The sequence below is a fragment of the Schistocerca piceifrons genome, chromosome 5 (genome assembly GCF_021461385.2).
Source record: "Schistocerca piceifrons isolate TAMUIC-IGC-003096 chromosome 5, iqSchPice1.1, whole genome shotgun sequence".
In the NCBI taxonomy this organism is placed as follows: Eukaryota; Metazoa; Arthropoda; class Insecta; order Orthoptera; family Acrididae; genus Schistocerca; species Schistocerca piceifrons.
Genome location: NC_060142.1, coordinates 629,256,466 through 629,271,720, shown reverse-complemented (window position 1 = coordinate 629,271,720; position 15,255 = coordinate 629,256,466). Strand labels below are relative to the sequence as shown.

Genomic DNA, 15,255 nt, shown 5'->3' with positions numbered 1-15,255 from the left:
ATTAAAACTTCAGATCTAGGTTGTCCCTGGGCTGCTTCGATGATTTCAGCATGTGTCGCCGCAATCGTTCAAGTCCAAATCGAGTTCCTCCTCAATCCGCGTCTGGCTGTGCACCCTCCGTTGCGTAGTGCGGCAAACATCTGGGGCATTCAAGGTGGAAACTACGTTGCGTGAGGAACTACACAGAAAGAACAATCAGAACACCAAGAAGAAGTCATCTGGCATAAGTGAAAGCTAGTAGGTTTGTTTCCACATCTGAAAGACGACGTTTATTAAAACCTCGCGCCTGTCGCATAAGAGTGGCGGTAGTGGCGCCACTATGAGGATGGAAATCAGGTTCCCTTTCAATACGCGTTGTAATGGCCATAGAGTGAGTTACCTTTGAGAATGGAAATAATGAGTTTATGTTTTTCAAGAATGCGTTTAAGGCGACAAAGACGCCATTACCGACACTTCACTGAGTTTAAACGAGGTCTTCTGATAGGGGTACGACAAGCTGGATGTTCCTTCTGCGATATTCCAGAAAGACCTGTCAGGAATCTAGCCACTGTACATGATTATCGGCAGGGGTGGTCACGGGAATGTACGGTAGCAAGAAGACCGGGCTCCGGACGGCCACGTGGCACTGCCCAAACGGAGGGCCATTTATTCGTCACGGGGCTCTGGCGCATCGTAGAGCATCTGCAGCAGCAATTTGAGCAGCAGTTGGTGCCACAGAGAGACAACAAGCTGTTACAAATCGGTTACTTCATGGATAGTTCCGAGCCGGACGCCCGTTAGCGTGCGTTCTACTGACCCCAAACTTATCATCTTCAGTGGTGTCAAGCGAGAGCTCATTAGAAGGCAGGGTGGAGGTCTCTTGTGTTTTCTGACGAAAGCTGCTTCTGCTTCGCTGTTTGTTGGTTACAAGGAGTGCAGGTGAGCACTTGCAACCAGCCTGTCTGCGTGCCATGCACTGGACTTACACGTCGAGTTATGGTCTGGAGTGCGATTTCATATGACAGCAGGAACGCTCTCGTGCTTACCCTACGCACCTGGACTGTAGTACTGTGTGTCAGTCTAGTGATTCGACCTGCCGTGCTGCCATTCATGAACAGTACTCTAGCGGGTGTTTTCCAACAATATAACGCTCGCCCACTTACCGCCGTTCTAGCCCAAGATGCTCTACAGTGTGTCGACATGTTGCCTTGGCCTGCTCGATCACCACATCTGTTTGCAGTCTAGCACATATGGGACATCATCGGACGACAACTCTTGCGTCATCCACAAACAGCGTTAACCGTCTCTGTATTGACGGAACAAGCGCAACAGGTATGGTAGTCCATCCCAAAAGCTGACTTCCGGCACTTGTGCTACACAATGAGTTGGGTTGTTTGGGGGAAGAGACCAAACAGCGTGGTCATCGGTCTCTTCGGATTAGGGAAGGACGGGGAAGGAAGTCCGCCGTGCCCTTTCAAAGGAACCATCCCGGCATTTGCCTGGAGCGATTTAGGGAAATCACGAGAAACCTAAATCGGGATGGCCGGACGCGGAATTGAACCGTCGCCCTCCCGAATGCGAGTGCAACACAGTGCATGCAGGTTTGCATGCTTGCATTCAGCACTCTGGCGGTTATACCGGTTATTAATGTAGCAGCATTACACATTTGGAAGGGCATATCTAGCACTTGCATTAACAAGTGCTCTTGCGATGTTAGTCACATGAATATGTTACCTGGTTCAAAATGGTTCAAATGGCTCTGAGCACTATGGGACTTAACAGCTGTGGTCATCAGTACCCTAGAACTTAGAACTACTTAAACCCAACTAACCTAAGGACATCACACACATCCATGCCCGAGGCAGGACTCGAACCTGCGACCGTAGCAGTCGCGCGGTTCCGGACTGCGCGCCTAGAACCGCGAGACCACCGCGGCCGGCAATGTTACCTGGACAAACATATTCCTGTAATTTCATTACTCTACGTTACTCAGTTTTTGGTGTTGGAAATTTTTTCCTTCATTTTATTTGGACAGTTATCTGAAGTAATTTGAGAAAAGTATCGAGGTTTCAAGTAAGGATGTGTACAAACAAGGAATCACTTTGTTTCGCTAGGTTACATATGGAATAGGCCCGGTTCTGGAAGAGACCATTGTCGCGGTTCACACACACACACACACACACACACACACACACACACACACACACACACTGATATGTGCTCATACAGTGCCACTGGCGGAAGCAGGAAACGGCGATAAGTACTTCTCTTGCCACATTGCTCAGTAGGCCGCAGTGCATTCTGTTATTCTTGACGATGTTATTAGTCGTTTCTACAAAGTGGCTGCGGTGCAGGAAGTTCACAGTTCGCATGCATCGATAACCAGAAGCGGCGACTGTCATAAATTCCTTGCGCTGTATGAGTCAGCACCCGGCGCGTCATCTGTGCTCCACAGTAGTTTAACTGCCTGGAAAACATCGCTCCCTCCCCTCCCCCTACACCCACCCGCCCACATACAACATATTTCGCCCGAACTTCCCTGCTTGGTTGTAGTTGCTTAGTGTTTCCAAAAGGCTCGAACCAAGTCTTCTTAACATACTCCAAGCACCAGTGCGTTATAGAACTACTTCCCTGAAAAATGGGCCTTGCACCGGAAACTGGGATAGCTCGTCGCGCAATAAGCGTTACTCTCGTATTTGCACAAGTGAATACAGCAACAAAAACGTTTGATGTGTAAATGTCGTTTCTTGTTTCACGCATGCAGCTACAACAATGTCTGTTCCATGACAAAAACTTGTTGACAGCGTAATCCATCTTGTGGATACCTGGTCGAGGTGTTTGGTTTTGGTGTAAACAGTTTCGCATAAAAATCAGAAGAGATTTTACACCTCCCCGGAAATGAAAGCCACGTTTGCACAACCTTGCTGTCTACAGCACGTGAATCAGACCAGCAAAGAATTTTGAGTACTTTTAAGTGATGTGTAAGGAGACACGGAGATTTCAAGTCGCAACAGGAATTCGGTCTGACGGAACATCTCTGTTTTATGAGCATCTCGCTTTGATTATCCGTCACCCATGTTCAGCGGCGGACTAGACACTATGCTGTTAGCTGCGGGTGTTGCGGGACGCTCGCAGCAGTTGATTGGTGTAGGGTCGCTGATGCTGCACCAAGTGTTGACCACCTGGCTGCGTCACGGATGCGTGAAGCGAGCAGCTGCGCGCCGCCGGCGGCCAACGATCGTGTTTCATATTATATTCATAGGGGATTCCTGTGGGTGCTTTAAACCTGACTGTGAACATTACTGCAGTGTCAGCGTATATTTGCTGCTTTGAAATTCCCCTGACAAATTTTCGTGTTACAGTAACACACAGTTACAGCACTGTGACCCACTCTGTCATATTTGGTGAGCGAAAGAGTTGCTGTAACTTACTGCCATTCTTGTAATAACTACATTTCTAAACAACAGTTTACAGCGGTGAGGTGCGCGTGAAATCGCCGTTACTCATGTGCTACATTGCATTTTGAGGGCCTCTTCTTCCAACAGTGGTCTAAACCGGGTCAGAACGAGTGTTGGGAGATGTAAACACCTGATGAACAAGTGGGGCCTGGCAGACAGCGCTGTATGTGAGTGCGGTGAAATACAGTGTGCAAAGTGTATGGCTATGGTGGTGAACTCATGGACATACATAGACTCAGTGACTCAGCCATAGAGTGGCTCAAAAACATATCTAATATAGTGTAGAATTATATTGTTTTCTTTTTTAGTATATAGTGATAAGAATATTGTAAATTATGCCTCTGTGATGCCGAACAAGTAAGTAAGTAAGTAAGTAAGTGGTCTACATTCTGTTGCTCTACCAAAATAGCTGTTGGTGTCAGATGTTGTTACAAATATAGTATTTACTCGAGTGACTAAGTAATATCGCTATTTTTGACTGAGGTGGTCCCTTACACTCAGTGGTCTTTTTGTGATGACTAATATTAGAGAGAATTGAAATAAACGGTTTAAAAACCAGAGGAGTCGGAAGTGAAAGAGAAGCCGAGTTGCATGTTACCAAAATTATTCTCATTACTGTAAATGAAATTCTGAGATCGTTAATCGGGAGCAAATGATGAAAGAATACGAGTCAGTGGAACGTGTCCGAATAACATTCGTTTTGCTGGTGTCGTTGTACTGGTCGCCTCTTGTGAAGGTAAACCTCAACAGGGAACTGAAGAACTTAATAGAAGAACTTGTAAATAGTTTCGGAAATCCGTTATATTAGGGATAGTATAATGTATAATTAACACATTGAAAAACAGTACAAATTAACAGTGGAGTCATACAATAGTTCATGAGTACTTGTATTTAGAGCTTTTGAAAAAATTGTCTGATAGCCAGCAAAGGAAATAGAAGAGTAAGGAGGTGGTCTGCAATGTTCTTACTGTACTAATTAACGTTTTCAAAATAAAGTTCCTAATTTATCTGAAATGAAGACTTTGCTGTGAGTGTATATTAACAGTTTTGTCTTGCGACGCTGATAGTTGCTCTTCAGATTCTCGAAAACCGTTAGAAAAATTAAAATTGCTCCGCGAGCAACGTAGATGTGCGTTTTGGGAAGGTGGATAGACGACTGGATAAGACACGCCGAAGGAGATAGCTGCGAATATCTTAAGCCCGTGGTGTAGCGCGTGAGAAAGACCAGAAGGAGCCCTTGCCGCAGCAGTGGGGGGGTCTGATGGCTGATGATAAACTGTTTACAACTTGTCTACAGTTTCACACGATAATATTGTATCCGCTACACTAGCAGCTTGAGACGTCAAACTTAGGTGCTGCATACTTGGTTCTTCCCCTTCGATAATAGCGACACGTGATTAATTGCAGTTGACAGAGGACATGTCAGATTTTCTCTTAGTAGAGCATGTGTGGAATCCCTTCGATCTTAGTAACCGAACGATATATGGTTGGGTCCTCCATTTCACCACATGCACACTGTGAAGATGGTACAGCAGCGATCTAGTGCAGATGTTTGATTACCTCTAGTTTTATAAACTGTACATTTCTCATGTCTAACTCCAAAACGGAACTGTCTGCCGTTATTAATTCGTCCGTATCGAATGTCAGGTCACTACCAGCAGCTTACAAATTGTGGAAGTACCCTTGTTTACCACGTCACCAAAAATCTTGACAGCACTAAATATCTTCTTGGGAAAGATGAGCTATGAGTCAAACAGTAGAGTAGAGCTTTTGCGGCGACCTTGGACTTGCAGCGACCTTGGACTGCTAAATGCGTTGCTCACAAAGCCGTACTACGCAGATGCTATCGGAAATTTAGAGCTGTATAGATGGTCTTCGATGACGCAGTGGGAAGTAGCCAACAGAGTCGTGTAGCCTCTTGAAATCCACTGTATTCGCCAGGCCGGAAAACATTTAATATGCTCTAGCAGATTGTTGAATACATGGGTACTAAGGCGTCTGGCCACCTTCTATACTAATGTTTGCATTCGTGGAGTAATGTCAGAAACTGCAGTTAAAAGCTTGTATGTTACTCTTCCTTGAGAGAGAGAGAGAAATATTGACAACAAATGGCATCAATACGAGCCCTCCGCTAGGCCTTCATATAACTCAATTCTTTATTCTCAAAACGTTTCCCCTTTTGTTGAGTTTACGAAAAAATTGTTTTGTTACTCTTTAATGAAAGAAAATATCCAGACCAAGATGGTTTCTTCATTTTTAAAACCCGTCTGGCTCTAATTCCGCGCACTGCAAATGTGAGTTCAGGCGCATCATTAAATCTGGGATGGGACTGTCCCAATTTCGAGCTATGGTATATTTTATAGTACAAAGAACAGAACTGTCTACTTCTTGGGTTTCATTCCTTGGATTGCTGATGTATAAGGGGTTTGACTGCCTGCTAGAGCCATTGAAATCTATTTTTGGAATCTTGTGAAAATTTAACACTGCATTTAGCAACCACTATTTTAAAGGAAATGTTAAGAGAAGTCAGTCAGTTAAACCAAGTTAGACAGTAACTGAAAGGCCTAGTGCGAAGAGGTATTACGGGCGTTCCTGGACGAAGACTGGACGTATCAAACTAGTAACGAAAATGGGCATTGAAATGTGATAGCATTCTGTTCGGTGCCGTTATAAGCGGAGTAAGGGGTTTCCGTTCGCCTGTCAGTATAATGAGACATTACCATGAATCACCGAGCGAGGTGGCGCAGTGGTTGGCGCAATGGACTCGCATTCGGGAGGACGACGGTTCAATCCCGCGTCCGGCCATCCTGATTTAGGTTTTCCGTGATTTCCCTAAATTACTCCAGGCAATTGCCGGGATGGTTCCTTTGAAAGGGCACGGCCGACTTCCTTCCCTGATCCGATGAGACCGATGACCTCGATGTTTGGTCTCTTCCCCCAAACAACCCAACCACGAATCAGTGTTAGCATTAGTGGTAGACTATGGAACAAGTATTTGGACAAGCAGTTGGCATCTGGTCAAATCCAATTCTGCAGTTAGCGTACTGTTAAAACTACTCTTATGTTGTTCTGGAGACTGAAACGGCACCCTTATAGATATTATGACTGTCAGTTTTGTATTTACATATTACAATAAAGTAACTAAAATTAATTTATTTGACCTAACAAAAGTGATTACGAGCAACAAACCCAATTGGGAATTGAATAAAACATCCACAGAATAGCATCAGTGCATAATTCGTTCAGTTATGAAAGAATAACGGGATTTATCCTTCCTTTTTAAAGTTGCGGTCCAGATAACACACTCGCGATTCAAGTACAGACCTTTCGGTACAAGAGACAGTGTCGTACGTACTTCTGTGAGCTAATGTCCTGTTTCTGTGTTTAGCTGATCGAAGACTCGCAGCTTCGTGACTCTTTGAACAATGGCTTTTGCGAGGTAACTGCTCTGAAATGTCCGTGCAGTTCGCTTCACAGTGTTCGTACGGAAACTGCCTGAGATGAGATGGACCTTCCTCCACACATCTCCACGTCGACCACATTTTACTGCGTTGATTCTGTTACACTCGATTGGCGCGCGCCTACACGTATACCAATTCACTGCCGTGGTTTACGTCATCGGCAGTGGGTAACATTACCGCTCGGTGCCAGTTCTAAACCACCTGTAGTGCTCCAGAGCGACCAGTGTGAGCCCATGTATTCTTCCGCGTTTGCTTGAATCTCACTGGATTTCATTCACGTGGAGCGGAAGTCGAGCTGCGTCCAGTACAGTCAAGTACGATCATAACGATACGTTTTATGCTGTGTTACACGCACATAGACTGAACGATAATGCAGGACAACATCATTAACGGCGCATTTAGCTTGGACAGAACTGGCCAGCCAGCTGGTCCAACTAACCTGCAATGACGTGAGCAGTTGCAGTTCAGACGTAAAAAGAGACGAGCAGAGAAACAGTATGGCTTAAAGTCATTTGATTTTTAAAGAGAATGAAATGATATTCGGCGGAACTCCTGTACTACTGCACGTTCTTAGGTGACCAGACGGAAAGCGTAGAATGCTCTCGTTCCCAAGTGACATAGTACTATAATTATAAATAAAAGTGATGAAAACTGCTAACTCAAACACAGGATAATTTTTCTGAGCGAGTTATGTGTGATGCACCTTAGTTTCTCCGTATTGTTGAATACTGAAGCAACTGAAGGTATTAATTACAGTCATCTGGTAATCTCTTAGCTCGTACCTTATTCAGATCCGAGAAATATATTTCAGTTCTGGAACTTTCATTCCTCTTCTTTTATGACGTGCCGTTTTATATCCCACCAGCGTTCAGCACTGACGTGCGAAAAAGTTGCGTGCGTCAGTTCAAGTACGTCGCAAGTGTAAGAATGCAGTATTTGTAGGGTCCGTACTGTGAAAATGGTCGTTTTTCACATTTCTACGACACTTATCACTCTGGTTCGTGTGAGACTACATCGGGTATAAAACAATGAACATGTCCAAATAATGAGTATTTGATTTTTCATGTGTGTCCTAAAAAGTTAAATTGTTGTTTTTTAAACTATTTTATTAACAATCTGTCATAAATTACCGGTAATTAAGAATTTATATTTGAAATGAAAACAGGAATTTCACATGCCATATGCAATTAGAATCAAGAAGACACGCATTACTCATGAAAAATAATGACGAATTTTACAGTTACGAGATATAGGTATTTCAAATTAAACGAAAACAAAAAATGACCGAAGTGGATCTAGAACCTGCGACCGATAAACTGCACTAAATTATCGATTGACTTCACTGCCGATTCCGCTATGCATTCAATGTATATTTTTATGTCAACTGTACCAAATACAGTACCTTGCAAAACTTCAAAGCCGATTTTTTTCTGTAAATTTGTGAAAACACTAAGAACAACCTATTTCTCGGCATTTTTAATCGTGTTCCACACCCGTGTTTCCCTAAGGAGCAGGAAGTAGCCTCAGCCATTTTCATACTGCGTATTAACAGCGGAACAGTCAGAGCACAACAGTACAGAGACGGTGACTGTACACGATCCTTGAAACAAAAACTACATAGCTCAAGCGTGATTTAGAAAAACTTTGCTGGTTGTTAATAATTTAGAATATCTTAAAATTTCGTTTAACGTAACTTCGTAATAAGATCACTTAACACACAAACTGGACCTACTTCCAAGAGCGTAACAACACCGGTGTATGTGTGTTACGGCTTCTGACCAATCATCGCCTTTGTATTTGTTTACCTCTGGTTTATTCTTATGATAAAACTCCGGTTGACAGAACGGGGGAATTTATCGTAATATGCTGCGGCATTGCTGCATGCTAGCGTCCCAGTAACGGAAATAGCTGTATTTTAATATGCTTTTTGGTGCCTGTTGTTGGTCTAACAAAGAGATAAGTGGTGAGTTACAAACCGCCAGCAGCACTCTCGTGTGAGTACTTCGTCATGCTTTGGTATTAGGCCGAAACCTCTTGGCAGGGCCTCGTTCTATTGTGCTTAGTTAAAACAGTGACGTAGAAGGGCCGCCGGCGTACTCTTCGGCGGAACAAGATCAAGCGAGCTTAACGTAAATTTCAAATCGGATTTGCCCCGAACTTAGTACAGAATCCGATTTTAGAAGTGGGGCCTTCCGGAACTTTGATGTTAAACCTCTCTCGTGGTGTGGCGCGTCTCGTTTTAACTGCTACTAGGGAAAGAGTGTTGTGATTCCACCTTTTTTAAATTATTTTTTTATTTGGCGTGCAACTTGACAAAATAGAAACAAAACGTCGCAAGGTCGCTTTCGATTTCGCCGGGTACTCGGTGGTAACTCACTCCTCCCTGACGGGTAAGTGTTAGTACGCAAGGATTTGGGAGTAAGGCGTGTCTGCACACGGGACCAAGAGTAGGTCGCTGGTACCTGGGGCACGCAATATTGAGGACAGTCGGATTGTTCTATACCCACAGTTAAGTAATTGTAATTTTTCCTCCTATCTATGTAATTATGTAGTTCTCAATTCGTTCGAGCAATCAATCATTCATAATAGGAAACACAATTATAACTCAGTCACTCAAAATGATTCTGAAATTTTACTTGTTAGAATAAAATCAGGCGATGATTGTTCTTCTCTGCAGGCCCGTGCTTTGCGGCAGTCTGCCAATATGTACAAATAAAATGCCTCGTAAGTTTGGGAGCGTTGTACAAGCAGTCGGGAAATCTCAGATCAAGCGGATATTTGGCTTTGATGAAGTTTAACCTTCCGAAGAAGTAATGGAGCTCTTGGATTATTAAATGCAGGTTCGTATCCAGTCTTTCGGAAGTTCCCTTCTGATTAACAACTACGCAATATATCGATGAATATCATTAATTCTCAAATGTCAAATACACACCTTTTGTATGAAGGAGCAATAATATATATTTCCCTTTTAATCGTTCAAATGGCTCTGAGCACTATGGGACTTAACATCTATGGTCATCAGTCCACTAGAACTTAGAACTACTTAAACCTAACTAACCTAAGGACATCACACACATCCATGCCCGAGGCAGGATTCGAACCTGCGACCGTAGCAGTCGCGCGGTTCCGGACTGAGCGCCTAGAACCGCTAGACACCGCGGCCGGCTATTTCCCTTTTAATCATACAATTTCGTATCAGTGATCTTTCGTCATAAATCTCAACATTCAGATTACAATTCTTCTAACAATGCTCAGGCTAATCGGCACGAAGACAATCTCGGAAGCTTGCTTTTTTTTTTTTTTTTTTTTTTTTTTTTTTTTTTTTTTTTCACCAGAGAGAGTACAACAAAGAATAATTATGCGCTCGTGGCATAGCTCTTGTATTAAATTACTTTGCGCATGGATTCTGCGAGTGTGAAGATAGAAAATTAGTAAATGTCATTCAAGGGTAGAATTGTATCAGAATAATTCATCGAATATAAAGAGATATTACATAATAAAAGTTTCATGCACAACCGTAGCCTGACCAAATAAATAACAAAGGTTGCTTTTAAAAAGAGGCGTTTGAGAGATGATGTAATGTCTCGCTTTTGTCCGCCGGTCTTATTTCCATTGTCAGTATATTGGTAAGCTCACTTCAGTGGTTCATTACTGCCTCTCATGGTACCGTACACTTTCAATAACGAGAGGGCAGCTGATGGCATGCCCCGTATATTTTCTTAAGAACTACTGTAGTCTCATTTCACTAATTTAAGGTTCAAATGGCTCTGAGCACTATGGGACTTAACTTCTGAGGTCATCAGTCCCCTAGAACTAAGAACTACTTAAGCCTAACTAACCTAACGACATTACACACATCCATGCCCGAGGCGGGATTCGAACCTGCGACCGTAGCGGTCGCGCGGTTCCAGACCGTAGCGCCTAGAACCACTCGGCCACCCCGGCTGGCCACTAATTTAAGGGTTGTGTATGTCTTGTGAGATAAGTCCATCAAGACGCCCCCAACTTTCGTAGTCAAAGATCAAACCCATGAATAGGGGGAGTCGTCTCAGTAAATAAAAACAGGGGAACCCTATCGTGGCGCATGTGCGGTGGTTGAAAGGTTACACCACGGAAGGCGGTCTGGTGTGCACCAACACTGTACCCTTGCAGCCACCACAGGTGCACAATACTATTCCCCGATGTCCAGTTTTATTTACGAGGGTTGACTGAAAAATAATGCCTCCACCTTTGTAACTCTTCAACAGTTTGCAGCATTGGTATGCGGCAGGTACTGGCTTGTTCCGTAGCCGCTTCTCTACAGCTCCAGTGGCGGGAAGCCTTAGCATTGAACGATTGTGTTGTTATAGTGTAAAGTATGGAACCTGCGCAGACCGTCGGTCATTGCATCATGCAGTCATTGAATTCTTGACAGCAGGAGGTGCTGCTGTCAACCCAAAGGAGATTCATCAGAGAATGAAAGTAGTTTATGGTGATTGTGTTGATGTGAGTACTGTGCGTCGTTGGGCGAGTATGTTTAAAAAAGTTGAGGCGGGAACATCTGACCGGCGTGACAAACAGGGTTGGACGTCCTGTGACAGCAACCACCGAGTTTAACAAGCAAAATGTTGACAGATGGATTCAGGACGATCGTTGTTTCACTCAGAGAGAAACTGCAAGCACAATCGACATTTCACAAGAACGTGTGGGTAACATTATTGCTTTGCTTGGCTATCGGAAGATCAGTGCACGATGGGTATCCCGGATGCTGACTCCTGAAATGGAAGCGCACAGACTTGAAATTTGCCAGGAACTCCTCTCGCGTTAATTGTGACAGGAGACGTAACGTGGCTGTACTATTACGTCCCGGAGACGAAACGTAAGTCTATGGAATATCGACACAAAGACTCGGGACGCAGCCATCAGCTGGAAAAATCATGGCTACAGTGTTCTGGGACGCAGACGGTGTTGTCCATGTTGGTTTCCTTGATCGTGGAACAACAATAAATTCAGAGCGTTACATCACAGCGCTGCGAACTCTGAAACTACTTCTAAGAAGGGTCCGAAAATAAAAGGGAAATGTCTTCCTGCAGCATGACAATGCCAAACCACGCATTTCACGCGCAACCACAGCAGAATTTCAGAGACAATCCCACCATCGTGCGCCACCCTCCATACAGTCCAGATTTAGCACCGTCTGACTCCCATCTGTTCCCAATAATGAGAGACGATCTGCGGGGACATGATTACGCTTCTAATGAAGACGTTGAGAGGACTGTGAGACTGTGGATGCGGAAACAGAGTGTCGACTACTTCCGTGACGGCTTCAGAAAACTTGTTCATCGTCGGCGGAAATGTGTCCAATTGGTTGGTGATTATGTGGAAAAGTGAATATTGGCAATTAAAGATCACATTCTAAGGATTATTTCTTCGTTCGATTTATTAAAATATTCCCATCCGAACCCAGTTAAAGAACGTGGAGGCATTACTTTTCATTCAACCCTCGTATTTTGACTTCTTCCCCACTTTGCGGGTTTGATTTTTGACTAACAACTTTGGGGCGTCTTGGTGCTCTAGTGTGACGCTGTTGTAATGCGCCTGAGGATGCTTGCTGCTTTAATGGAGCGAAACCGGCTGTGACAATAAAGAAATCACGAATTACAGCTGTCTTGCGGGTCGTTTTACTTCCATTCATTATAAAGTTTAACGGCTGTGGCTGCCCATTACAAAGGTCTGTGTGGTAAAGGACGGAGAAACGACAGAGTGCTGGTACAAAAAGCGGGGAGCACAGTTAAGATTAGGATTTAACGTTCGAACGTCACTGACGTTTTTAGGGGACGTAGATCCTCATAAAAATCAGACGTCTCGTGAATCTCGGATCATAAAGGAGTACCAGAATTGTTGGCAACGTCCATCAGCTTAAAGGTCGGGACACACATGTCAGGACCGTGTCCGTGCCGAGACACGTCCGAGTATCGGCCGTCACCCGGACTACGAAATACAACATTAAAACAAATGCAGTGGGCCCCACTTGACCGGACCGTGCACGGGGAACGTCAACGGGCCGGGGCCGGGCCGGCGGGATTCGCCGTGTTTAAATTTTCACGTGACGGACACGGCCTGACGGTGGGGTTGTCTTGTGAGCTGTGCAACTGCGCAAAACTGTTCTGTGTACAAAACATGGATGTGGAACGACTAATAGAGGAAGTTCGTAAGTTTCCTGTTCTTTACGATCAGGGAAGTGAAAATTACAGGAATATCGAGTACAAAGACAGAGTTTGGAAGACAATTGCAACAGATCTACAAGCCAAAGGTAAGATAAAAACTATACAAGTTTTAATACCCGAAAGATATTTATTTGCTTTTTATTTTACAAACAGATGTTTGGTTTATGTCATCGTTATATCGCCAAGGCGACATGTTCTTGCCATTCCACAGTCCCTTGTGAAGAGTTCAGGAATTTTTTGAGTTGTTCTCGTACAGCAAATGCAGCATCTGTTGATCTCCCACGAATTCGAGGTAGGTTTCGAAGATTTGATGAACTTCCGGATCCCTCAGCAGTTTCCGTTTGATCCATCCTCTGATCGGGCACCCTATAACCTTCCATTTTTCGAATAAAGTTGTACAGTACACACGCAGCCGTCAAAATCATTGTAAGGTTATTAGGATCTCCCTGAAGGATTCTTCTAAATATTCGAAATTTCTGTTGCAATATACCGAATGCATTTTCGGATATTCTTCTTGCCCGACTCAAACGATAATTAAATATAGCCTTGTCATTTGTTAAGTTCCTGCCAGGATATGGTCGCATCAAGTATGTTTTGAGAGGGAAAGCTTCGTCGCCTACAATTACCATTGGAAGTTCAACATCAGTTCCGGGTAAAGTTTTACTCTTTGGTACGCTAAGCGTATTGTTTTCCAATGACTTTCCAAGATTTGAATTTACTAGAATGCCTCCATCAGAGTTTTTTCCGTACGCTCCCACGTCTATTGCAATAAAATTATAACATGGGTCAACCAGAGCAAGAAGCACAATGGAATATGTTTTTTTGTAATTCCAATAGAGACTTCCTGAGTTGTTTGGAGCCTGTATTGTTACGTGCTTTCCATCTAAAGATCCAATGCAGTTTGGAAACTACCATTTTGTCCAAAACTCCTCAGCTATAGCATTCCATTTTTCTTCATTCGGCACAGGCATCACCTCTTCTAACAATAAAACGATAACTGTTCTAGAGGTGTCATGGACGATAGCTGCAACTGTGGATTTTCCCAACCTGTAGCTGAAGGAAATAGTTTTAAAGGAATCTCCTGTAGCAAGGAACCTGAAAAAAATTGAATGTATAAGATGAGAAATACTGTATAATCTATAAAATATTTGCAGCATTTTAAACATTGTAATATAAATACGCGATTTAAAATATTTTTGCTACAGGTGGAATAGAGGAATGCAAAAAAAAATGCGCATCTGTTCGTGACCAACTAAGGAAGTCCTTGCAGAAAAGGAAAAGTGTTTCAGGACAAGCTGCTGTTCATCAACATAAATACAAGTATGAAGATCTCTTAACGTTCCTGCTACCTTACATGGTAGATCGAGAAACAGTTTCCAATGTTCCTTACACGCAAGACAATAATGAGCATAAACAAGAATCAAATACAGATTCCCAAGAGGAGCAGTCGATTGTTGAAAACGAAAAAGTGTCTACACAAGAAGACATTGCAGATGAAGAATGGATCATTAAAACCCAGGATAGTGAAATAGAGAATTTGATAGAGCGCACTCGGCATTCCCAGACGCCCTCAGCTCATTCGTCCGTCACTTCAAAGAAGAACACGTTTATGAAACCACCACTGAAACGAAAATTTCAGCGTGAGGTTAAACCACAAGAATCTGCATCAAGCCAGCTCATGGCTTACATTTTGGCAGAAAAAAAAGCTGAAAAACAGAGAGATATACAAAACCCAGTTGATGCTTTTTTGGCTGGTATAGCACCAGCCCTAAAATCATTGCATCCACTACTGTTTCATCAAGCTAAAAGTAGGATTTTTTCAATTGTACAAGACTTTGAACTGAAGCAACTCATGAATGACGTATCAGTCCATCAATTCACTCCATCATCCTCCAATTCCTCAGCAAAATCTGTTTCAACACCATATCCTTCACCTGTGGGAAACGAGTCAACAGAACCTACACAGCAGCTTTTGGACCTGCAAAGGGATTCGCACAATTCGTATATAAATAACCAAAGCCATCATCCTCCAAGTTCCCCTGCATCCTCATCAGCTTCAGAAACTAATTCACTGAATAGTCCTCATTTGTTTTTCTTAGGGTAGTAGAAATTTAACTGTATTATTTACTAACTTATGTATTTATCTTTCAA

At 43.4% G+C, this 15,255-nt stretch overlaps 1 protein-coding gene across 1 annotated transcript in view; it reads left to right on the top strand.

The window, feature by feature from the left end:
* Positions 1 to 15,255, top strand: part of LOC124797879 (CD109 antigen) — an 855,659-nt gene that overhangs the window by 189,343 nt on the left and 651,061 nt on the right. The gene's annotated exons all lie outside the window — the stretch shown is intronic.